Source organism: Elephas maximus, chromosome Y, assembly GCF_024166365.1.
Source record: "Elephas maximus indicus isolate mEleMax1 chromosome Y, mEleMax1 primary haplotype, whole genome shotgun sequence".
In the NCBI taxonomy this organism is placed as follows: domain Eukaryota; kingdom Metazoa; phylum Chordata; class Mammalia; order Proboscidea; family Elephantidae; genus Elephas; species Elephas maximus.
This window is the reverse complement of record NC_064847.1, coordinates 11,859,415-11,883,734: the sequence shown is the minus strand read 5'-3', so window position 1 is coordinate 11,883,734 and position 24,320 is coordinate 11,859,415. Positions and strand designations below refer to the sequence as shown.

The following is a 24,320-nucleotide window of genomic DNA, read 5'->3' as shown; positions in this document are numbered from 1 at the left end:
ACCTTCAATAAGGTGGTTTGACCCAGTGATTACAACTCTGGGATCGAACATAGTAATGATTGTGAGGATGGTGTAGGACTGGGCAGTGTTTTGTTCTGGTGCATACAAGGTTGCCATGAGTTGGCACCTAACAACAACACGCAGGCACACACACACACACACACACTTACGTGAGCATATTTAGAAAAAAGTCCAGAAGATTATATACCAAACTTTTATAGAAAGGTAAAACAGAGAAGTGGGATTTCAAGGAGGAGAAATTTTCCATTTTCTGAAAAATACATCTATGCCTGATCTAATTTTTTTACACTAACCATATACCATTTCTAAATCTAAAGGAGCTTGTAGAGACCAAAATACACTCATGTTGTGTATGATAACTACACCTCTGCTATCTTCTTTGATTTTTAAATAACAATTTTTTTAAAACTAACAATCAGTGTTTCAGATATCACTTCCCCAGGTCGGAAAGCGGAATATAGCATTTTAATAATCTGGATCCAATTCCAAATGTGAAAGTAAAAAATAGTTCTATTATTTTCTTCTTACTCGAATCGAAGTGCTTAAATGAACATGAAATATACATTTACCTGGATATGCAGAATCTAATTTCAAAAATTGTGCCTTAAACCTGCCACTTTGACAAATGAGATATTAGGGTAAATGACTGAGCTATCTGGAAGGCCAGGCTGGGACTCACCATGAGATTCAACTTGTGATTGATGGCCAAGGCCGAGTGTTCCAGGGCCTTGAATCCAGAGGCATAACTGTCCCTGAGCTTGGTATATTTGCCAATCAGAGCTATGGAGCACGTTTTCTGTAACCTTTCATATCTGAGGACGAAGACATGCTTAAAGGTTATATGCACATAATGTAACATCACAAATGTAATAAGGATACCACCATTCTTATTCCAAGATACTTTTTAAAATGTTAGTAGTAGTCAAGCCTTATACCTTGATACGCTTACTCAAAATTTCCCCCAATAACTAAAATGTAAGCCAATAGATTTCAAAACTTTAAGAAATTCCAAAGCTGACTGGCTTATATAAGCAGGCACAACGTAAATCTAAGGAAAGTATACCAGAGACTTCTGGCCAACATGGCACCATAGACAGAAGCACCATGCCGTCCCTTCACAGCAAAAACCAAAAAAACTAAGTAAAACAGAGACAAACATCATTCCTGGAACCCAAAGTGTAAAATGAAGAGATAAAGAACTCAGTCAAACACTGGAATAAGAAACTGACAGAGGACAGACAGCGAGGAGAGACACGTGCAGATATTCCTTATCAGCTAATACAACACAGATCCACCATCTTGGACTCCTGTCAGAGAATGGCTAAAAGGGAACACAGGAAAGCAGCTTCACAGAGCTCCCAGCAGCGATGCATGGTTTCCCACTCCCAAAGCTCTCTCCACTGTGCTACTCTGAGCTTCCTGGCTGGCTGTGGTAGCTCAGCCGGCCAGAAAATGCAGCATCCATGCTGCTTGGCTTTGTCCCACCCACGTCACAGATTGGTAGACAGGGAGTATGGGAAAGCAGCTTCAAGAAGTTCCCAGCAGGAGACAGAGCACCCCATAAGGAGCAGTATACACTTTCCTCTCCCCCTTCAGCTTCCTCCCCTTTGGGCCTCCTCTGCTTCCTGCCAGCTGACATCTCTTGGCAAGGAGGCAACTGCTTCTGCCCCAGGCCACTTGGATTCACCCCACCCACACTGGCCGAGTCCCTGAGCTGGTGTTGCTTTTTTTCCGCTCTTTCAGTTCCTTCTGTGCCTCCCACCACCTCCCCTACTTTCTCTCAAACACCTGGCTCTGTGTGCCATCTTTGCTTCTTCTTGAAATGCTGTGAAGCCCGGCTTAACTGGGAAACTACTCCACTGGCCCGGGACACCATGCTGGTGGGATTCCTGGGGCTTTTTTTTTTTTTTCCTTGTTTCTTCTTTTTCTTTCTCTTTTTTTGCACTTGGGAACCCCTTGTAGCCAGACTGCACTGCATGGCTTAGGAAGCAATCGCTGGATCTGTGCAGTGTAGGCAGGAACTGTGGGGGCATTTCTTTTTTTTCTTTCTTTCCTTTTTTTCTTCTCTCTTTTCCTCTTTCTATCTTTCTCCATTTCTCAGATCTCATCTCTCTATATTTGCCTTCTTTTCCTTTCTCCTAAATACCTAGTGCTGTGTGACATCTATAACTCCTCTACCCAGGCTATACCGTGCAACCTGGGAATCTTCCCCAGTCTTTGTAGCCACACCTGTGGGACCCCTGGGGGCTTTTCTTCTTTTCCAGATTTTTACCTAGTTATTTTTTCTTTTTCCCTTTTTATTATTTTTTCCTCTTTGCTTTTCTCCATTTCTCAGTTTCTCATCTCTCCACTCCAATGGACAGCTCCTTTTGCACTTTTTTTCCTTTCTTTGCTTGTGTGTTTTTGGCTCCTATTTCTCTTCTTTCCCATACCCATATTAGCTCCATACATCACAACTTTGCCCCTCTTTCCTGCCTATCTGCACTGTGTGTTGAACATCATGCCTCCAAGCAGCTCGGGCATGGCTTACTATAATCTGCCAGGCACTGATTCCTGGCCTTCCTTTGTGGCCCTCCCTGCCACAAACAACCCACTCCAACCCCTCCACTTCAGGCAGACCTGCCCTCCTGCACCATAGCTGAGTGACTGGCCCCATCCACTGAACAAGGAGATAAAAAAGTAACACTGCTACAGACAAGCAAATGACAAAGAATGCACATTTGGCCTGCTCAAACATAACCAAATAAAACTAAAACCAGAACAGAACAAACAAATCTACAATCAAGAAATGAAGAAAATAACTACTGAATATCCCAAAGAAATCAGACAATATCAAAACATATTTAAAAAAAAAAGGACAGGATGGTTCCAGTAGGCATCCAAAATAGAACACCAGATGACTTTCCAGAGGAATAAAAAGGCACTAGAACTTCCTGACAGGGAATTCAAATCTCTAATATTCAGAGCAATCCAAGAGTTGAAGCAAAAAGCAGACAAAATGAGGAAAAAATAGACAAATTTATGGAAAAGGCAGATTTATGGAAAATATAGACAAAAGAATGGAAGAAGCCAGGAAAATACAGGCACAAAATTCCAAATAAATTCTCAACTAGAAACCATTAAAAACAATAATTAGGAATCCAAAATACAAATAACCAAGATTTCGGAAATGGACAGTGTCACAGAAGGGCTGAGGAGCAGGTCTGAAATGATGGATGATATGATCAGTGAAATTGAAGACAAATACTTGGATACAACCCTGTATGAGGAAAAGTCAGAAAAAAGAATGAACAAAAATGAGGAAACCCTGAGAAACAAGTTGAGTACAATCAAAAGCTAAAATTTTCCAGTGATCAGAGTTCCAGAACAGGGAGAGAAAACAGAAAACACAGAGAGGATCATTGAAGAATTGCTGACAGAAAACTTCCCTAATATCATGAATGATGAAAAGCTGACCATCCAAGAAGCTCGATGAAACCCATATAACATACACCCCAAAAGGAAAACACCAGGGCATATCATAGTAACACTCGCTAAGACCAAAGACAAAGAAATGCAAGCAGCTCGGGAAAAACAAAACGTCACATACAGAGGATAAACAATAGGACCTAAACTCTGATTATTCAGCAAAAATCATGCAGGCAAAAAGGCAATGGGATGACATACATAAAGCCTTCTAAGAAAAAAAAAATGTTTTGGAGTGAATAATATACACTCCAAAACATTCGTTCAAATACGGTGGTGAAATTAGGACATTTCCAAATAAACAGAAATTAAAGGAATATGTAAAAACAAAAACAAACCTACAATAATTATTAAAGGGAATCCTTTGGTCTGAGAACAAACAACATCAGGCCACAGCCTGAATCTAGAACACAAGATTGTATTAGGCAGATATGAAGGTAGGAAATGAACTCGCAAGGACTATCCAAAACCAAAAGAATTGTAACAAGGAACCAGAGGTTAAACTATAAATGACATCAACACCAGAACAATAAAAGAGGGAATAAACTGTGTAGGTATGGAACTTTCTAATGGAGAGTAAGGCAAGGCAATAACAGATAATAGACTGGTTCAAACCTAAGAAGATAAAGGTACACTTCAAAGTACCTATTAAGAAAGTCAACAAACCTCCTTATCAAAATAAAGAAGCAAAACGTAAGGTCTCAATAAAAACAAAATCTCCAAAAACAAGATATATCCACAAACAAAAGGAACTCAGCACAGGAGAGTAACAGGAACAAATAAAATGGTAGCACCAAAAAAAAAAAAAAAAGCACTACAAAATAGCAATAAGTTCACACCTATCAATAATTACAGAGTGTATATGGCATAAATGCAGTCATAAAGAGAAACAGAGTGACGGATGAATAAAAAATCAGAATCCATCAATATGCTCTCTCCAAGAGACACACCACAGAAACAAAGATGTAAATTTATTAAAAATCAAAGGATGGCAAAAAATATGTCAAGCACATAACCACCAAAAAATAGCAGAAGTGGCAATACTATTCTCAGGCAAAAACTTTAAAACAAAATCCACCATAAAAGACAAAGAAGAGCACCATATAATGATTAAAGGGATGACCCATCATGAAGACTTAACCATAATAAACATCTACCCACCCATTAACAGAGCTTCAAAATACATAAAACAAACTCTAACAGCACTGAAAAGAGAAACTGACAGTTCCACAATAGTGTAAGACATCAACACACCACTCTCATAAAGGACAGAATATCTAGAAAAAAACTCAGCAAAAATACAGAAGAGCTAAAGACCACAATCAGCCAACTTGGCCTCATAGACAAAGGTAGAACACTCCACCCAACAGCTGTGAAATACACATTCTTTTCCAACACACATGGAACATTCTCCAGAATAGAGCACATCCTTGGCCACAGAGCAACCATCAACAAAACAAATTATCTTCACTGACCACAATGCCATCAAAGTAGGGAAGAGTAAGGAAAATAAAATCAATTACATGGAAACTGAATAACACCCTGATTAAAAACCACACGGTAATAGACGAAATCAGAGATGGAATCAAAAAATTCTAGAATCAACAAGAATGAGAACACACCATACAAAAACCTTCGGGACACAGCAAAAGCAGTCCTCCAAGGTTGATTTATAGCAATAGATGCACACATCAAAAAAGAAGAAAGGGACAAAACCAAAACATTAGTTACACAACTTGGACAAATAGAAAGAGAACAGCAAAAGAAGCCCACAGCCACCGGGAGGAAGGAAATAATAAAGAAAACAGCAGAAATAAGTGAAGTAGAGAACAGAAAAACAAAAGAAAGCATCAACAAAAGCAAAAGTTGGTTCTTAGAAAGGATCTACAAAATCAACAAACCACTGGGTAAACTGACAAGAAAAATAGGACAGGATACGAATAACCCAAATAAGAAATGAAATGGGGGACATTACAACAGACCCAACTGACGTAAAAAGGATCATAACAGTATTATGAAAAACCATACTCCAACAAATTTGAAAACCTAGAAAATGGACAAATTTCTAGAAACACACTACATACCCAAACTAACACAAAATGATGTTGAAAATCTGAACAGACACAAAATGAGAAGAAATTTAGAAGGTAATTTTAAAAACTCCCAACAACAACAAAAAGCCCTGGCCAAATGGATTTACTGGAGAATTCTACCATTCAGAGAAGAGCTTATGCCAGTATTTCTCAAACTATTTCAGAACACAGAAAAGGGAGTAATATTTCCAAATTTCTTCTATGAAGCCAGCATAACCTTTATACTAAAACCAGGCAAAGACATCACAAACAAGAAAACTACAGACCAATATCTCTCATAAATATAGAGGCAAAAAGTCTCAATAGAATTCAGCTTCTTATAAAAACAAAAAATACAATATGACTAAGTAGGATTCATACCAGGTATTCAAGAATGGCTTGACATTAGAAAATCGATCAACGTAATCCATCTCATAAATAAAAGGAAAAAAAGAATCACAGGATCATCTCAACTGACATAGAAAAGACATTTTACAAAGTCCAACAACCTTTCCTCATAAAAACTCTCAATAATATAGGTATAGAAGGGAAATAAAGAGCGTATATGCAAAACCAACACCTAACATCATTCTTTTTTTTTAATTAATTTTTACTGTGCTTTAAGTGAAAGTTTACAAATCAGGTCAGTCTCTCATACAAAAATTTACATACACCTTGCTATACATGCCTAATTGCTCTCCCCCTAATGAAATGGCACAGTCCTTCCCTCCACTCTCTCTCTTCCTGTCCATTAGGGCAGCTTCTGGTCCCCTCTGCCACCTCATCCCTCCTCCAGACAGGAGATGCCAACATAGTCTCATGTGTCTACTTGATCCAAGAACTCGATCTTCATCAGTATCATTTTCCATCCCATATTCTAGTCCAAACCCTGTCTGAAGAGTTAGCTTTGGAATGATTCCTGTCTTAGGCTAACAGAAGAACTGGGGGCCAATGGCTTCTGGAGTCCTTCTAGTCCCAGTCTGACCATTAACTCTGGTGTTTTTATGAGAATCTGGGGTCTGCATCCCACTGCTCTCCTGCTCTGTCAGGGGTTCTCTGTTGTGTTCATTGTCAGAGCAGTCATCGGTTGTGGACAGGCACCAACTAGTTCTTCTGGTCTCACGCTGCTGTAGTCTCTGGTTTGTGTGGTCCTTTCTGTCTCTTAGGCAAAATAACTACCTTGTTTCTTTGGTGTTCTTCATCCTTCCTTCCTCCAGGTGGACTGAGACCAATTGATGCATCTTAGATGGCCACTTGCTAGCGTTTCAGACCCCAGACACCACTATCCAAAGTGGGATGCAGAATGTTTTCTTAATAGGTTTTATTATGCCAATTCACTTAGATGTCCCCTAAAACCATGGTCCCTAAACCCCTGCCCCTGCTACACTGGTCTTCGAAGAGTTCAGTTTATTCAGGAAACTTCTTTGCTTTTGGTTTAGTCCGGTTGTGTTGACCTCTCCTGTATTGTGTGTTGTCTTTCCCTTCACCTAAAATAAAACTTATCTACTAGCTAATTAGTGAAAACCCATCACCCTCCTTCCCTCCCTCCCCCGTCTCGTAACCATCAAAGAATATTTCCTTCTCTGTTTAATCTATTTCTCTAGTTCTTATAATAGTGGTCTCAAACAATATTTGTCGTTTTGCAACTGAGTAATTTCACTCAGCATAATGTCTTCCAGATTTCTCCATGGTTTCATCGTTGTTCTTTATTGATGAGTAGTATTCCATTGTGTGAATATACCATAATTTATTTATCCTTTAATCAGTTAATAGGCACCTTGGTTGCTTCTAACTTTTTGTTATTGTAAACAGTGCAGCAATGAACATGGATGTGAATATATCTGTTCTTGTAAAGGCTATTTCTCTAGGATATATTCCAAGGAGTGAAATTGCTGGATCATATGTAGTTCTATTTCTAGTCTTTTAAGGGAGCGCCAAATTGATTTCCAAAGTGGCTGTGCCATTTTACATTCCCACCAGCTGTGTATAAGTGTTCCAGTCTCTCCACAATCTCTCCAACATTTATTATTACAACACCATTCTTAATGGAGAGAGCCTGAAAACATTCCCCTTGAGAATGGGAACAAGATAAGGATTCTCTTTATCACCATTCCTATTTAACATTGTGTCGAAAATCCTAGCTAGATCAATAAGGCAAGAAAGAGAAATAAAGGGCATCCAAAAGGGTAATGAAGAAGTTAAAGTCTCCCTATTTGCAGATGATACGATACTATACATAGAAAACCCAAAAGACTCCACAAGAAAACTAGCAGAACTAATACAAAAATTCAGCACAATAGCAGAATATAAGATAAGCATACAAAAATCAGTTGGATTCCTATAGACCAATAAAGGGAGCATTGAAGAGGAAACCTGGAAAAGAATACCACTTACAATAGCCCCTAAAAATAAAAAAAAAAAGTTGGGAATAAACCTAACCAGGGATGTAAAAGACCTATACAAAGAAAACTACAGAACACTACTGCAAGAAACCAAAAGAGATCTCATAAATGGAAAAACATATCATGTTCATGGATACGTAGGCTCAACATTGTGAAAATGACAATTCTACCCAAAGCGATTTACAAATACAATGCAATCCTGATCCAAATACCAACAACGTTCTTTAAAGAGATGGAAATCTTATCATTAACTTTATATGGAAGGGGAAGAAGCCCAGATAAGTAAAGCACTATTGAAGAAGAAGAATAAAGTAGGAGGACTTGCACTAGCTGACCTCAGAGCCTACTATACAGCTGCAGTAGTCAAAACTGTGTGGTACTGGTACCACAACAGATACATTAGCCAATGGAACAGAATTGAAGACCCAGGTGTAAACCCATCCAGCTATGGTCACCTGATCTTCAACATGGGCTCCAAGTCCATTAAATGGGGAAAAGACAGCCTTTTTAACAAATGGTGCCAGCAAAACTGGATGTCCATCTGCAAAAAATGAAACGGGGCCCATACCTCACACCATATACAAAAACTAACTCAAAATGGATCAAAGCCCTAAATAAAAAGCCAAAAACCATGAAGTTCATAAAAGAAAAAATTGGATCAATGCTAGAGGCCCTAATACATGGCATTAACAGGATACAAACCACAATCAACAACAAACAAGCTCCAGAGGATAAGCTAGATAACTGGGATCTTCTAAAATCAAACACTTATGCTCATCAAAAGATTTTACCAAAAGAGTTAAAAGAGAACCTACAGACCGGGTGAAAAAAACTGACAATTACAAATCAGCTAGAGGTCTAATCTCTAAAATCCACACGAAAATCCAACACCTCTACAACAAAAGGACAACCCAATCTAAAAAATGGGCAAAGGAAATGAACAGACACTTCACCAAAGAGGACATTCAAATGGCCAATAGATACATGAGGAAGTGCTCACAATCTCTAGTCATTAGAGAAATGCAAATCAAAACCACAATGAGATACCATCTCACCTGACTCTACTGGCACGAATCAATAAAACAGGAAATAACAAATGTTAGAGAGGCTGCAGGGAGATCAGATCCCTTATGCAATGCTGGTAGGAATGTAAAACGATACAACCATTTTAGAAAACGATATGGTGCTTCCTTAGAAAGTTGGAAATAAAAATACCACATGGTCCAGCAATCCCACTCCTAGGAATATATCCTAGAGAAATAAGAGTCATCACACGAATAGCCATATGCACACCCATGTTCATTGCAGCACTGTTCACAATACCAAAAAGATGGAAACAACCTAGATGCCCATGAACAGATGAATGGATAAACAAACTGTGGTACATACACACAGTGGAGTGTTACACAACAATAAAGAATGATGAATCTGTGAACCACCTCATAACATGGATGAATCTAGAGTGCATTATGCTGACTGAAATAAGTCAATCACAAAAGGACAAATGTTGTATGAGACCACCACTGTAAAAACTCATCAAAAGGTTTACATACAAAAAGAAACAATCTTTGATGGCACGAGGGAGGGGAGGAGGAGGTAGAAAAATAGACAGAAACAGAAATTTTGGTGAGGGGTAAAACAATACACAGTACTGGGGAAGCCAGTGCAACCTGCACAAGACAAGGTCATGTTACCTCCATAGACATATCAAAACTCCCTGAGAGACTGAATTGCTAGGCTGAGGGCTGTGGGGACCACGGTATTGCAGAACATCTAGCTCAACTGGCATAGCATAATTGATAAAGAATATGTTCTACATTCTGGGGTCATAAAAGCCTGTTAGCAGCCATCTAGGATACTCCACTGATCTCACCCCTTAGGGACCAAGGAAGAATGAAGGTAACTAAAGATACAAGGGAAAGATTAGTCCAAAGGACTTGTGGACCACATCTACCACTGCCTCCCCCAGACTGAGTCCAGTAAAACTAGATGGTGCCCAGTTACCACCACTGACTGTTCTGACACGGATCACAACAGAGGGTCCCTGACAGAGCTGGAGAAAAATGTACAACAAAATTCTAACTCAAAAAGAAAGACCAGACTTGCTGGCCTGACAGAAACTGGAGAAACCCTAAGGGTATGGCCCCAACCGCCCTTTCAGCTCAGTAATGTTGTCACTCCTGAGGTTTACCATTTAACCAAAAATTGAACAGTCCCATGGAACAAAACAAGAATTAAGAAGCACACCAGCCTGGCGCAGGGACTGGAAAGCAGGGGGGAACACAAAAGCTGGTAATAGGGAACCGAGGGTTAGGAAGGGAGGCTGTTGACACATCGTGGGGTTGTTAACCATTGTCACAGAACAATGTATGTACTGTTTGATGGGCAACTAGTTTGTTCTGTAAGCCTTCATCTAAAGTACAGTAAAAAATTAATTAATTAATTACAAAAGTATACAAGAGGAAAAGTTTAAAACACATTTTAAAAACTGAAAAGCTAAAAGCGTAACGCTGAGTTATTTTTAAGTTAGTTTTTAAGGTGGCAGTACATTACAAATACATTCAAAATGACTACATTAAAATTGTTACATTCCCATCTAGTCCACAAAAGCCTGCATATTCATGATACGCCTAAAGAATGATACTAAGAGAATGATTTAAAACATTTCAAGCCATTTACGTCATTTTTATGAGAAAGCTCCATTCTCCATATGACTCTCAATCACAAGTTACCACTAGAGACACAGTCTTTTGTTTTGCTTTTGGCAGGAAATTTGTTCAAAGAACATAAAAAAAAAAAAAATCTAGCCTGGTATGAAGTATGTACAAATGTCATCCTGGCGATAAAGGAGTTTTAGGGCTTTGAAGCCAACCTTTCCCAAAGCCTCTTAGAACAAAAATGTTACTGTGAAGAGGAATACACGACTTTCATATCCCTTGGTCATCCACAACTACAAAGAGCACAAGAGAAAGGTGCTTGCGCACAGGCTGGGTGGAGAAAATGCACACCAAGCTAAGAATTAAAACTGACAGTAGATGTGACTTTCTAGAAAGGTGATTGAAGTAGCGTAATTTACTACTGAATTTCATGTTGCTCGAGAGATTTCCAAGCTGCCCTTGCTTCAACCTACTTCTACATACAGGATGCAATTAACAGAAAGGAAGGTGATATCAGGGATCTTTAAGAGCCAAGTATCTGACACAACTTCATCAGGGGAAGATGCTTCCTGTACCATAGCGCTACCTCGGAGGTGGCATTCACACCACAGTTTAGCATGGCAGGCGGGGTGAGCACTCACACGCATCCTCATCTCCATCGCAGGGGGGAGTCAGCTCTGCTTCCAGAAGGAAGCAGGGCTGGAGTCAGCACCATCTGGTCCTCATTCTCCTTCCTCACTGTCTGGACTTCCCCAGCGGAGGAGGAGTCACCCAGCAGCGAGCAGAACAGGTGAGTCCACTGGGTCACCGCTGCCCAGGAAGGCATCCTAGGCCCACATACTCTGCCTGTCTTTCCCTCTCAGACCTACAGGCTATGCTCCCGGAACACTTCCAGGCCAGCCAAGCACCCCCATCTGCTCACGGAGAGTTGTTCCCACTCTCACTGTTCTTGGGGCTTATCAAGTCCTCCGATCCAGTTCAGCCAGGGACCCCTGGCCTCTGGGTAGTACTGGACCTCCACTGTCCAGGCTGTGCCTCTGATCTCTATTTGCCTCCTTAGATCTCCCTCCAAGCTGTACTGAGGGGACAGGGGCTAAAGATGCACACTCCACAGTGCCAACAGATGCAGAGAGAGATTGGTGCTCAACAGGAACTTTGCTTGGAGGTCAAACATGTATTTGGCTTTAAAAAGCACAGAAAGTAGAGTGTAAGTTAGGTCTATTTCCAATAAAAAAGTTAAAGTATTAAAATATGTAGTGCTTAAAAAGGGTCATCTGAAAGCTACACATAAATTTTTACAAAACAACTGATCCCTTAATCATTCTGAACATCACCTAGATGGGGCAAATATGGTCACTGTGTATTAGCTCCAGCTTCTTTGTTTCTCCATAACAGGCTAAGATTCATTAGCCTAAAATGCCTGCTGGAGCCAAATTAATATTTATACACAACCAATTGTTTTAAAATAGCCCAACTGTGCCAGGTTCTTAGTCATTTATAGCCTACCTGCTTTACAAACCCTACCAAACTGTACCTAATATCTGCTATTCATAGCATAAACCATGTAGTTATAAGGATCCCAAGGTGCTGCTGTATTTTGGAACACTGTAACCCAAAGACTCGCCATCTTCCTGCTCCTGAGGAGCATTACCTAGACATATAAGCCTTACCTCCACCACCTTCCTCTCTGCCAGGACTTCCCTCACTCTTCCTCTTCTGATAACTGCTCAGACTTCCCCAGCCCTCCCACACACATACCCCTTGTCTTTGGAGTGGCTCCTGCTATGAGAAACTGCAACCCCCACCCCTCAACATGCAATAGCAGCAAACACTGCTTTCCTTGACAGCAGAATGGTCCCTGATTACAGGGTTTAAAACAGATCTGTTGGGCAGACTATCCACTTGGCAGGGGTAAAGATGCAGCCCTCCGAAAGTGGCTCTGCATCACCAGCCAGTACCCCTGATATCTGGCTCTGCAACTAATAACACAGATCTCGGGGGTACACTGTTCCCAGATATAGAAGGACAGACCTAGCACCCTGGAAGCTGCCCTGCACCACCAGCTGGCCCACTGCTTTCCTGTCCACTGGAAGGTCTTCCTAATCTCCGGATCTGAAACTAATAGTACAGATCTCCTGGTGCAAAGCTCAGGGTGCTCCTGACAAGGCAGAGGGATGGATCCAGTCCTCTGGAAGCTGCCTGCACCACAGTGAAATGCTGTGCGTTGGAAGAAGCTTCTTGATCTCAGGATCTGATACTAATACCACACATTCGCTGGTGGACTGTTTAGGGTACCTCTGCAACTCCCACCACTGCTGGCACAGCAGACAAAAGGCAGCAGAGCGACTCTCCTGTGCATGGGGACGTGCTCTGAAATAAACTGGACATATCTTGCTGGTGAACTGTTCAGGGTGTATACTCTGACCAGTCTGGGGAAGGTCTGAAAGACTGAAGTTATGACCTAGCCAGACTCAGAGGCCTTGGAGTCCTCATCCAACAGGGAAGGGAGTGGCATCCAGGGAGCAAGGTCTATACCTGCCTGAAGACCGTTTACTCAGTGTGCAATTTCTTATCAGTCTGGGAGTTACAAAGGAGTGAGGAAGACTCCACCTACCTGAGGGCAGATTCATTAATGTGTGTTTTCAGATCAATCTTGAAGTTCTGAAAAACTGAAACTTGGCTTGAGTTGGAGATACCACAGAAAGGAGTCAGGAACTATAAGAAAGGCTGAAGATCTTGGCAGGTATGTGCACTATCAAACACAAGCAAAAGCTTCTGTAAGGTGGAAACCTGTCACAGAAGAAAAACTCAAATGTTTTCTACTAAAATGAATGACAGGAAGCTGCTAAGACTACACCCTGTCAAAGGCAGAAACCTTGTCAGGCCTAGAAAAACAAAGCGCGCCTGTCAAATTCTGGCTCTCACAAGTTTCGCTGTATGATAGTAGTAATAGCAGCATCAGACATCGACTCACTTCAGAGTGCGCTATTGAGAATCAAGATCAGCCTAAGGCTGATTCCTGTGAGGTAGAGGAGATCAAACATAGCTCTACTCTCCAATCTCTTTACCAGTTCTGAAACCAACCATCCTTCCTATGGCACTTTTTACTTTTCTGCTGGGTTTGATAATCTGTTGCAGTGACTACACAGAACTCACGGATCATACTTACAGTTAAGTGGTTTATTAAAGAAGTAAAAGGGTACAACTTCGGATCAGAATCAACAAGCTGCAACTCAGGATCAGGAACAGGAAGCATCCAGGCAAAGTCTAGAAGGCTCCCCTAAAGAAGACAGCACATCCCTCCCTCCTTCATCCCTCCTTTCTCAGCTACACTTGGCCATGTAAGAAAACAGGCCCTTCTCTTGGCCGTACATGTACTGTCTCAGCCCAAGCAGACCTCCTCTAGGACAGGTTTCTCTTGGTCCACCCCAGGCAGGATTCTCTTCGTCCCCTCAGAACAAGCGCCTATTGGCCCCCTCAGGACAGGTTCCTCTCAGTCATCTGTCGTTACCACTCTGCCACTCGGCTCCTTGCAGAAAACCACTGGAGTCCAGAAAACAATGGAATGACATTTATTTAAAGGACTGACAGAAAAGAACTGTCAGCTAATAATACTATCTCTGGAAAAACATCCTAAGAATGAGGGTAGCCTCCCCTTCATCCTCACACAAATAAAAATTAATAGAGATTTCAGAATTCTGGAAAGCAGCTGAAGTGTTGGAGAACTAAGGGGAGTCCTGCATCAGGAGAGAGATAGAGTGGAGATGGCGGAAAGGCTGAGGTTTATTCACAGCCAGCACCCTACCTGCCTGCCAACTCAGCTCACTGAGGCCTTTTTGTGATATGGACAGAAAACACCCTTGAACAAAGAACCCAGGAAGGCAACTACACTGAGGACACATACTAGCTCAGTGATAGACGTTAGGTAAATAGTTTTGGGAAGGTCTGACAAAAGAGGTGAGGTGCTTCCTTGGTCAAGGTAGAACTGAGAGATACCAGGGTATCACCACAACATAGATTTGAAATCTACAAAAGAAAATAAAGTACTGTCTGATTAAAGTGGTGCAGCTGGTTGTGAGAATTTGCCAGTAGTGAGCAGGGAAGCCTGAGAGTACACTTAAGAAAGGCCACAGGGAGGCTGAAATGCTGGAGTAAGTGCTACTGAGTCTCACTGACAAAAGAAAGGTGAGAACTAGGACACAGCACAGTGAAGAGCCTTGGGACCAATCCATTGATCAGAAAGAGAAAAGTACATCAAATAGGCAACCTAGTGAGAATCATCTGGCTCCCTACCTAACAAGCACGGTAGAGCATGCTCAGGATTGCCTGTGATGTAAGAACACAAAGTGCTGCCGCCACCATGACTCCAGAAAACTATGCCCTATCCCTTCCACCCGTGGCCAGTGGTAAAGCAGCAGCCTGCACAAATCAGTTACAGAGGGAAAGCCATGCCCCATGCCAACAAATAAGAGGGAAGCTTGCCACAGTGTTGCAGTCATCTAGGAAAAGACATACCCACTAACAGATCTCAGAAAGAACTTCATACCCCAGGAAAGTCAGCCACTTTCAGTAAAACCACTCAGAGTCAGCACTCAGACACTTCAAATTTTACAAAATGCCTAAAACCTTTGGAGCCAGAGTAGAATTTTATCTTAGTTATCTAGTGCTGCTATAGCAGAAATATCCGAAATGGATGGCTTTGACAAAGAGAAATTTATTCTCTCACAGTTTAGGAGGCTAGCAGTCTGAATTCGGGGTGCCAGCTCTATGAGAAGTTTCTGTCTCTGTTGGTTCTAGGGGAAGGTCCTTGTCATCAATCTTCCCCTGCTCTAGGAGCTTCTCAGCACAGGAATCCCAGGTCCAAAAGACACACTCTGCTCCTGGCACTACTTTCTTTGTGCTATGAGGCCTCCCAGTCTCTCGTCTTTTTCTCTCTTTTAAAGCTCAAAAGAAACTGACGTAAGTCTTGTAGATTGACTCCTGCTTCATTAACACAACTGCTTCAAATCTTACCTCATTAACATCATAAAAGTAGGATTTACAACAAATAAGAAAATGATATCAGATGACAAAACAGTGGACAATCACATAATACTGGGAATCATGGACTAGCCAAGCTGACACACATTTTAAGGGGACATAATTCAATGCATAGCAAGTTGTATACTAACAACAAGAAAAAACCTCACACTGAGTCAGCACTGGACAAACAAAAAAGCCAGAGTGCCCCTAGTGGGACTCTGGGGAAGAAGGTAGAACCAAGGTATAAAAACTAATAATTCCTAGAAACACAAAAAATCTTAAGTTCCAGGTTATCATCAAACCAAAAAAAGAAAACTCATTGCCATCTAGTCTATTCTGACTCAATGCAGCCCTATAGGACAGAGTAGAACTGTGCCACAGGGTTTCCACGGAGCAGCTGGTGGATTCAAACTGCCAGCCTTTTCATTAACAGCAAAGCTTTTAATCCCTACGCTACCACAGCTCCATTAAATGCTCCACATTCCACAAAAAAATTGTATACAACAGGAGAAGGTGGCCCAATCAAAAGAAAATCATGAAGAAGCAGAAATTTCTCCAATGATATCGTGAATTGAATTTTGTCCCCCCAAAATATGTGCCAACCTGGCTAGGCCATGATTTTCAATATTATATGGTTATCTTCCATTTTGTGATCTGATGTGGTTATCCTATGTGCTGCAAATCCTAACCACTATGATGTTAATGAGGCAGGATTACAGGCAGTTATGTTAATGAAGCAGGACACAATCTACAGAATCAAACTGCATCTTGAGTCAAACTTCTTTTTTTATTTTTATTGTGCTTTAAGTGAAAGTTTACAAATTGAGTCAGACTCTCATTCAAAAATTTATGAACACCTGATTGCTCTACCCCTAATGAGACAGCACACTCCTCCCCTCCACTCTCTCTTTTTGTGTCCATTCAGCCAGCTTCTGATCCCACCCCCGCCCCAACATCTCCCCTTCAGGCAGGAGATGCCAACATAGTCTCATGTGTCTACTTGATTCAAGAAGCTCATTCTTCCACCGTATCATTTTCTATCCTTGGTCCAGTCCAACCTCTGTCTTGAGTCAAACATTATTGAGATATTAAAGAGAGAAGTGACCAGAGAGGCGTGAGATCCCCTACCACCAAGAAAGAAGAACTGCTAGTGCAGTGCATCTTTTGGACATGGGGTTCCTGAGCTGAAAAACTCCTAGACCCAGAGGAAGATTGATGGCAAGAACCTTTCTCAGAGCCAAAGAGAGAGAAAGTCTTCCCCTAGAGCTGGCACCCTGAATTGAGACTTCTAGCCTCCTAGACTCTGAGAGAATAGACTTGTTAAAGCCATGCACTTGGGACGTATTTGTTATAGCAGCACTAGATAACTAAGACAAATAGAGACCAGGTTAATGGCAGATAAATGAAGCTGAAAACCCATCACACCAAAACTTACGAGATGCAGCAAAGGCAGTCCTCAGAGGGGGAAAACGAATTATAGCAATAAATACCTACATAAAAAAAGAAGATATCAAATAAATAGTCCAACTCTACAACCTGAGAAACTAGAAGAAGAGGAGCAAACTAAACCTAAAGTTTCTAGAAAAAAATGATATTAATAATAACGATCAAAGCAGAAATAAAAGAAAAAGAAAACAGGAAGACTTAGCAAGAATCAACAAATCCAGAAGCTGATTCTTTGAAAAGATCAATAAAATTGAAAAACCAGTTGCTATGCTGGAAAGAAAAGAGTGAAGAGGTAAATAACCAAAATAATAAATGAAAGCAGAGACATTACAACCGACCCAAGTAAAATGGATAATAAAAGAATACTATGAATACCTACTCAAACAAAATTAATAACTTCGATGACCAAATTCCTACAGACACGTAATCTACATAAACCAACCTGAAAGGAAATAGAAAGCCTCAACAGGAGAATAAGTGAAGAAACTGAATTAGTGATAAAAAGCCTCCCAACAAAGAAAAGTCTAGAGCCGGAAGGTTTCACTTGGGAATTCTATTGAATATTTACAGAACGTTGAAACCAATCGTGTTCAAAGTCTTCCAAAAAATAGAGGATGGAATACTACATATGTCTTTCTATGAAGGCAACGCTACCCTGGTATCAAGCTAGACAAAGATACTACAAGAAAATTATACACTAATATCCCTTATGAAAACCCATGCCGAATTTTTTCAACAAAATGTTAGCAAACAGAAACCAACAGCATATTAAATGAATTAATTATAAATCATGATCAAGTAGGGTTTACTCCAGGAATGCAAGGTGGGTAAAACATTAGAAAATCAGCCAACTGTAATACACCACATTAACAGAACAAAGGAAAAGAACCGTACGATCCTCTCAATCGATGCAGAAAAAGCATTTAATAAAATCCAACACACTTTCTAGATAAAAGCTCTTAACCAGAGAGGGTGAAGGGAAAGTTCATCATGATTAAGGGTATTCACGAAAAACTAACAACCAACATTATACTCAACAGAAAAGATTGAGAAACTTCTCCCTGAAAATGGGAACAGAATAAGGATCCCCACTCTCACCATTCCTATTCAACACTGAATTGAAAGTCCTAGCCAGAGCAGTAAGAAAAGAAAAAGCAATAAAAGGCATCCAAATTGGAAAAATGAGGTAAAGCTATCTCTATTTGCAGATGACATGATCCTATATATAGTAAATCCCAAAGAATCTACTAAAAAGATTGAAGAACTAATAGAGGAATTTACCAAAGATGCAGGGTACAAAGTAAACACACAAAAATCATTGGATTCTATCCACTAGCAATGAATAATCTAAAAATGAGATTAAGAAAACAACTCCATCTCCAACAGCATCTAAGAGAATAAAACATCTAGGAATGAATTTACCCAGAGATATGAAAGACTTACAAAATGAAAAATACAAAACACTGCTGAAAGAGATTTAAAAAGACCTAATTACATGGAAAGGTGTTTCATGCTGATGAACTACAAGACTTAATATAGTCAAGATATGAATACTAAAAACTAATTCTCAATTTTATACAGAAAGACAAGAGATTTGTATAGCAAAAGCAATTCTGAAGAAGACCAAAGTAGGAGGCCTCATACTTCCTGACATCAAAACATATTGCACAGCTATAGTAATCAAAACTGTCTGGTAATGGTTTAACAATAGACACAGAGAATAACAGAGTAGAATTTAAAACCCAGAAATAAATCCAAACATCTATGGTCTACTGATTTTTGACAAGCGTGCCAATTCAATGCAATACCACTCAGCATTAAAGGAAAGTAAGTTCTGGAAACACCATGGAACATGGATAAATCTGGAGAACATTATAGTAAGCAAAATAAAGCCAATGACCAAAAAAAAAAAAAAAACCATTTGTTTTCTCTTCTATGGAAGTATACACAGTGGCACTGTCAGGGAAATCTCTCAGACATAACCAAACACCTTGTGGGATGAAGTTCCTAGGCTCAAAGGGGAAGGATCGTAGACCTGGAGGACATCTACATCAATTGGCACAACATATTTCATAAACACAGTGTTCTATATGCTACTTCAGTGTGTAGCATCTGGGGTCTTAAAAGCTTGCAAGAGGCTATCTAACATACAACTATAGGTTTCTTCCCGTCTGGAGCAAAGGAGTGGGGAAAAAAAAGGACTCAAGGGAGGAATTAGTCCAAAGAATTAATGGACTACATGAACCACATTCTATATGACTCTGAGACCAGAATTAGGTTGTGCCCAGGTACTACTGCCAGATCGTTCTGGCTGGGATCACAACAGAGAATCCCAGACAGAGTGGTAGGGAAAAAAAAAAAATCAAATTCACAAAAAAGTCAAGGCTTACTTGTCTGACAGAGACTGGAGGAACCCTAGAGACTATGGGCCTAAGACACTCTTTGAACTGGAACTGTAGTCATTCCCAGAGTCCACCTTAAGCCAAACAATAACAATTCCATAAAATAAACAATGACACCCAAGAGGAACTTGCTCCTTAGAACAATCAATTATAAGAGATCAAAGATGAGAAGTCAATAAAGTATAGAAAATCAGGCCTAATGGAAATGGGGAAACCAAGGTAGAAATAGGGATAGTCCTGACACCTTGTAGAAAATGAAGCCAAGGCCATGAATACTTTAGGTACAAACTATTAAGTGGGAATCTAATTTTTTCTATAAACTTTCACCTAGTGCACAATTAAAAAAAAAAGTGCTCTAAAGCAAAGATGATAACGTAATGGAACAGGGAAATTGGAGCACTGGAGATGGTACAACTAGAATGGAATGAATGAGAATGATGACAAATTATGAAAAACATAACTAATATCACTGAATAATTTGTGTAGAAACTGTAAAATAGGGACCCATATGCCATGTAAATGTTCACCTTAAACAAAATATTATTTAAAAAAAAAAAAGTTCTAACCCCTGTACCTGTAACTTCATAGTTTGGAAGCAGGAGTTTCTTCTGTTATGTGAAGTCACACCATTGTAGCATGGGTTCTAAATCCAATCACTTTTTTTAAAACTATGAATGTAAATGAATTAAATGTTGCCATTAATAGGCAGAGAATGACAGAATGGATTTTAAAAATAGGATACAACTATAACTGTCTAGACTCATCTTAGACCCAAACAAAAAGAGTTAAAATTGAAATAATGGAAAAAATTTTCCAGGCAAATAGCAACCAAAAGAGAGCTGGTATGGTAATTTTAACATTAGACAAAACAGACTTTAAGTCAAAATCTGTTAGGAGACAAAGACAGACATTATATAATGATAAGAGTCAATTCATCAAAAAGATATAATTAAACAGTTATATGGTTAACAATGTGACAAACTGAAGAGGAACTGGCATTTTATTCACCATGAAAAAGAATGTTTCGAGATCTATCCTGAAATACAAGGCTACAGTGATAAGCTATTGTCCATATACCTACAAGAAACATCAGTCAATATGACCATTATTTAAATTTATGCACCAACCACAAATACCAAAGATAAAGAAACTGAAATTTTTTACCAACTTCTGCAGTCTGAAATTGCTCAAATATGCACTGATAATTACTGGAATGTAAAAATTGGAAACCAAAAAAAAGTACCAATAGTAGAAAAGTAGTGTTAATGATAAAAATGACCACGGAGAGTGAATGATACAATTTTGCTAGAACAAATTACTCCCTGGAAGTATTTGTTTTCAACAACACAATTGAACATTATACATGTGGACCTTGCAAGATGGATTATGTAGGAATTAAACTGACATCTGTGGGAAAAAGTGATGGAGAATCTCAATATCATTAATCAAGACAAAACCATGAGAAAACTGCAGAAGAGATCATCAACTGTTTGTGTGAAAGTTCAGACTAAAGGTGAAGAAATTAAAGCAAGACCACAGGAGCCAAAATATGAACTTGAATACATCCCATCAGAATTTAGAGACAATCTCAATAATGGATTTGATGACATTCCACAACACTAAGACCAGAGGAGCTGTACGATGTTATCAAGGATATCATGCATAAAGTGAAAAATAATTGAAAAGACAAGAAAGAAGAAAAATACCAGAATGGATGTCAGGAGAGACAATGAAAATAGCTAGTAAGCACAGAGTAGATAAAGCGAATGAGGAAATGATGAAATAAGACCTGATCAGATGATTTCAAAGGATGGCTCAAGAAAACGAAGTAAATATTACAACAAATGTGCAAAGGCTTGAAGTTAGAAAACAAAAAAGAACTTGATTAGCATTTTTTAAGCTAGAAGAACTAGAGAAAAATTCAAGCCTCAATTTGCATTGCTGAGGAATTCCATGTATAAAAAATTGAATGAAGCAGAAAATATCAAAATAAAATCAAAGGAATACACAGAGTTACTGCACAAAAAAGAAAATCTGGTTGATGTTCAACCATTTCAGGTTGACAGAACATGATCAAGAGTTGCTTGTACTAAAGAAAGAAGTTCAAGAAGCACTAAAAACACTGATGAAAAAAAAGCTCCAGGATTGACAGGATACAATTGAGATACTTCAACAGATAATGACAACGCTGAAAGCCCTTACTCGTCTATGTCAAGAAATGCAAAGACAGCTACTTGGTCAACCAAATGGAAGAGCTGTACATTTGTACCTGTTCCAAAGAAAGGTGATCAAGTGGAATGAAGAAATTTTCAAACAATATCAAAATTTTGCTGAAGCTAATTGAAAAACTACTGTAGCCATACATAAACAAGGAACCCCTAGAAGACAAGACTGAATCAGAAGAGGACAGTGAAAGAGTGACATCATTACTGATTTCGATGGAACTTTGCCAAAAGCAGAAGATACCAGAAAGAAGTTCACCTGTGTTTTATCAACTATATGAAGGTATTCAACTGCATAGACCACACTAAATTATGGGTCTCACTCCAAAGAATGGGAATTCCAGAACACTTAATTGTGCTCATGAAGAACTGTACATGGAACAAAAGGCAGTTGTACAGAGTAAGGAGATAACACATGGTTCAAAATTGGAAAAGATGTTTGGTAGGATTGTATCCTTTCACTTTACTTAATTGTTATGCAGAACAAATAATCTGAGAAGTTGGACTATATGAAAAAGAATGTGGCATCAGGGTTGGAGGAAGGCTCATGAATAACCTGCAATATGCAGACAACACACATTGTTTTATGAAACTGAAGATGACTTGAGTCTGGATTACTCCCGAATGGGAAGAAAACAAAAACCTTCACAACCGGAACAATTATCAATAGTATCAATAAATTGAGAGAAAACTGAAGTTGTCAAGCATTTCATTCTACTTAGACCAACAATCCCCCACGTGTCTGTCAGTTTGTCGTACTGTGGGGGCTCGTGTGTTGTGATGCTGGAAGCTATGCCACCGGAATTCACCTATGCCACCGGTATTCAGATACCAGCAGGGTCACCCATGGAGGACAGGTTTCAGCTGAGCTTCCAGACTAAGACAGAGTAGGAAGAAGAACCTGGCATTCTATGTAAGAAAAGAATTAGCCAGTGAAAACATTATGAATAGCAGCAGAAAATTGTCTGATATCATGCTGGAAAGTGAGCCCCCCACGTTGGAAGGCACTCAAAAGATGACTGGGAAAGAGCTGCCTCCTCAAAGTAGAGTTGACCTTAATGACATAGACGGAGTAAAGCTTCTGGGACCTTCATTTGCTGAAGTGGCACAACTCAAAATGAGAAGAAACAGGGGCAAACATCCATTAATAATCAGAACCTGGAATGCACAAAGTATAAATCTAGGAAAATTGGAAATCATCAAAAATGAAATGGAACCCATAAACACCGATATCCTAGGCATTAGTGAGCTGAAAAGGACCGGTATTGGGCATTTTGAATCAGACAATCCTAATGTTTTCTATTCTGGGAATGACAACTTGAAGAGGAATGGTGTTGCATTCATCGTCAAAAAGAACGTTTCAAAATCTATCCTGAAGTACAATGCTGTCAGTGATAGGATAATATCCATACGCCTACGAGGAAGACCAGTTAATACAACTATTACTCAAATTTATGCACCAACCACTAGGGCCAAAAATGAAGAAATAGAAGATTTTTATCAGCTGCTACAGTCTGAAATTGATCAAACATGCAATCAAGATGCATTGATAATTACTGGCAATTGGAACGTGAAAGTTGGAAATCAAGAAAAAGGATCAGTAGTTGGAAAATATGGCCTTGGGGATAAAAACAATGCCTGAGATCAAATAATAGAGTATTGCAAGTCCAACAACTTCTTCATTGCAAATACCTTCTTTCACCAACATAAACGGCGACTATACACGTGGAACTCACCAGATAGAACACACAGAAATCAAAGTGACTATATCTGTGGAAAGAGGCAATGGAAAAGCTCAATATCATCAGTCAGAACAAGGCCAGGGACCGACTGTGGAACAGACCATCAACTGCTCATATGCAAGTTCAAGCTGAAATTGAAGAAAATCAGAGCAAGTCCATGAGAGCCAAAATATGACCTTGAGTATATCCCACCTGAATTGAAAGACCACCTGAAGAATAGATTTGATGCATTGAACACCAGTGACCACAGACCAGACGAGTCATGGAATGACATCAAGAACATCATCCACGAAGAAAGCAAGAGGTCATTGAAAAGACAGAAAAGAAAGAAAAGACCAAGATGGATGTCAGAGGAGACTCTGAAACTTGCTCTTGAGCGTCGAGCAGCTAAAGCAAAAGGAAGAATTGATGAAGTAAAAGAACTGAACAGAAGATTTCAAAGGGTGTCTCGAGAAGACAAAGTAAAGTATTATAATGATATCTGCAAAGAGCTGGAGAAGGAAAACCAAAAGGGAAGAACACTCTCGGCATTTCTCAAGCTGAAAGAACTGAAGAAAAAATTCAAGCCTCAAGTTGCAATAGTGAAGGATTCCACGGGGAAAATATTAAATGACGCAGGAAACTTCAAAAAAAGATGGAAGGAATACACAGAGTCATTATACTAAAAAGAATTAGTCGATATTTAACCATTTCAAGAGGTGACACATGATCAGGAACTGATGGTATTCAAGGAAGAATTCCAAGCTGCTCTGAAGGCATTGGCGAAAAACAAGGCTCCAGGAATTGATGGAATATCAGTTGAGATGTTTCAACAAACAAAAGCTGCGCTGGAAGTGCTCACTCATCTATGCCAAGAAATATGGAAGACA

At 39.7% G+C, this 24,320-nt stretch overlaps 1 pseudogene; it reads right to left on the bottom strand.

The window, feature by feature from the left end:
• LOC126069855 (CTP synthase 2-like) overlaps window positions 1-24,320 on the bottom strand; it is a 149,021-nt pseudogene that overhangs the window by 92,399 nt on the left and 32,302 nt on the right.